Genomic DNA, 3,300 nt, shown 5'->3' on the forward strand with positions numbered 1-3,300 from the left:
ATTAGTTACCATAACTAAAAGCTGTCCCTTTTATTATAACCTAAAATTTAGTTATCATGCCCAAATTTTAGATATGGTAACTAATATTTTTTAGCTATAGTTTAACGGAGATTTCTGCAGCTAAAAAAATATTAGTTATCATAGCTAAAATTTAATTATTATAATTAAATTTATTATAATTAAGCTAAAATTTAATTATAATAATTAAATTTTATGTGTAATATAATTAAATGATAATAGTAAATTATATAAAGTTTCTTTTTCAAATTAATTCATTAAATTATTGATTTATAAATTCGATAATAATATAAACTCGAGTCAAATGATTTTTGTGATATAGTATACCGTTCGATTTAGATATTTAGCATTCCTTTTGTTGATATAACCTTGCTTAGTAATAAATATAAATATTTTGTGCTTTTTCTCGTATAATCATATCATTTTTATATCATTATGTTTTAAATATTTGGTGGGTGCTGTAGACTTTTCTATCATTGTGACGAATACGCACACGGTAATAAAATTTTATCATCGATATCGAATACAGGTATAAGCTCAAACTTTTATTCTATCTTCTTTATCATTTATCATCATTTAATATTATTTTTATTTATTTTATCATATAATAATTCTTTACTATCATAAATTGTTATATTTAATCTTTCTTTTTGTTGAGATCTGAGCTATCAAAAAAGTATTATGTCGCATCTTATAATTTTGATATTAAATATAATTACGTTACAGATTTCAGAAAATTGGTGTCATATTGCGAGGCTAATAACGACTGTTTAGATAAAGAATGTTGTGACCTCATTTTTTTACAGGAAGAGTTCTCACAATGCACTTTATGACACAAACATGCATTATTATTTTTGCAATTTTAATTTCAAGTAAGATAATAATTTATATCAAAATTCTATATAAATGTGATTACTCTGTCGATTTTAAATATATAATGTGAAAAATGTTTGTCTCTATTTTTGCTTTGAATTTTTTCCGTTTTAAGATTAATCACATAAAGAAAGTAACGCAAGAAGTGAGAGTCTAATTGAATATTATTTTTATAAAATATAATAATATATGTCTATTTTTACTACCAGAAATAGTAAACATAATTGACTAATAATGTACTTTTACTTTTAATATAAATTGATTTATTTATATAACTTATCTCTAAAACAAAATTAATTCCCTATTATAATAGATTGTTTATTATTAGAATATTTTTTAACTTATAATGTGTGTGTACCTTTGTAGCAAAGTTAATCTACTTTTTGTAGCAAGGTTAATCAATTAGATGAATTGTTATTGGTATTATCTTTTCAGATATTACGACAAAACCTCAAAACTTACCAACGTTACGCATTGATGAACATGTAACAGTTGACAAAGAAAAAACATTTATTACATTAAATTGAAAAATAATACGGATATAACGAAAAAAAAGTACTGTATTTCATTGATTAGAACGATCCTCAGACGAATATATTTGCTAAAATTATTTATATAATTATTCTTAGTATCGTCATTTTTCTCTGTTTTATTTTATTTTCATCTATTGCAGGTAAATCAATTTTTGCAATAATTATGTGTATACTTTTATATTTAATTAATTTATTTGTATAAGTAATTGCATATACAAAGTATACAAAGTGTTTAAACCATTTACAAAAATTATGCACTTCAAACTTCCAACTTTTGTCTGAAACATTTTTTTATAAAATTTACGTGTTATGAGATATTTCTCTGTCCTGCAACTTTTTAAATATTCTGTACATATAAACACACACACACAATGTGTATATGCATATATGTATGTGTGGTGTGTATGTGCGCGCGTCTCTATATAATATATAGTTAAGAAAAATTTTTTATGCTAAATGTGATAAATAAATTATTGAAGATATCAAAATTAAAATTATCTTAAATTTTATTTTATTTTTCAACGTTTTTTACTTTATTATTAAACAATAATTAATAAGTAAAAACGGCCAACTCACGAGCAAAGATAAAGATTATATTAAAAAAAAATGAGTTTGTTTAATCGTTGATTACATAATGTATAAACGTTTCGGCTGTATTCAGCCTTCTACAGCCACATATAATGTATATTATATATATATTTTTATAATTAAAATTTTTATTTATTATTTAATATACATTATATAAAGCAATAAATAAGCTTAAAATTATTTATAATGTACATTATATAAAATTTATAAAAAATGCATATTTTGTGGATGCTAGATTTTTTAAAAAAAGTTCTTTTTAGCGATTAATTTGCGTATTTAAATTTATAATCATTTATGTACTATTATATAACTTATTGTTTTCTCTATAACCCAATGTATAATACAAATGTGATAATAAACAATATAATTAAATTATAAGTAACAATAATATATTCTTGGCATCGAATGAGACTTTCACATCTGTTTGTATAAGTTAATATTTAACAATGTTTTGTTATATAGCAGTTTGAATATTTCTTCACGTGTATATACTTGAGTATTTTTTTCCGTCGAAGATTTTCTTTAAAGATTTAAATTATTGGTAGAATAGTAATGAAAATAGGAAATATAAATCAGTGTTTATTTAACAAAAAAATTCTTTCTCGCATCCGTTATTCGTATCAATTCCTTATTTTTCTTTTTCTTGAAAAAATCAAGTATTTTGATGTGTGTACTGCTAAAAACGTTAAACATACATTAATAAAAAAACCATTCTTTTTGTGTATGTGGTTCTGCAAGATACAAAAATATTATTTATATTTATAGCTTTATATTAATAGATTACAAATTCTAAATTTGTTATAAATGTAATGTGATAATGCTAACAATTAAATGTAAAACTTTAAGATAATATTTAACAAGAATTATAATTAAAAAAAAGCAATTGTTCAATTTTTAGTAGTCAAAATATCTGCTAATGAGAAGAAAAGAGAAGATTTATAACAATAGAGATTTATTACGAGCAGATTTATTTATTAATTTTTTACGATTTAGTATAAAAAAATGAATATTACAAAATCAATTATTATAGCATCTTGGTAAGATATAGCTTCACGTGTCGAGATTTCCCTTACTAAATTTTTAGTAGTCAAAATATCTGCTAATGAGAAGAAAAGAGAAGATTTATAACAATAGAGATTTATTATCATCAGATTTATTTATTAATTTTTTACGATTTAGTATAAAAAAATGAATATTACAAAATCAATTATTATAGCAACTTGGTAAGATATAGCTTCACGTGTCGAGATTTCTCTTACTAATTGATATATATTCAGAAAACGAACCC

General features: G+C 21.9%; 1 long non-coding RNA gene across 1 annotated transcript; it reads left to right on the forward strand.

The window, feature by feature from the left end:
* Positions 1-483: 483 nt before the first annotated feature.
* Positions 484-1,473, forward strand: LOC114930722 (uncharacterized). Its single transcript, XR_003819510.1, has 3 exons — positions 484-547; positions 745-890; positions 1,327-1,473. It is a non-coding gene; the product is annotated as an uncharacterized LOC114930722 (long non-coding RNA).
* Positions 1,474-3,300: the final 1,827 nt, after the last annotated feature.

The sequence above is a fragment of the Nylanderia fulva genome, unplaced genomic scaffold, assembly GCF_048542155.1.
Source record: "Nylanderia fulva isolate GAGA-0341 unplaced genomic scaffold, ASM4854215v1 Scaffold120, whole genome shotgun sequence".
Classification (NCBI taxonomy): domain Eukaryota; kingdom Metazoa; phylum Arthropoda; class Insecta; order Hymenoptera; family Formicidae; genus Nylanderia; species Nylanderia fulva.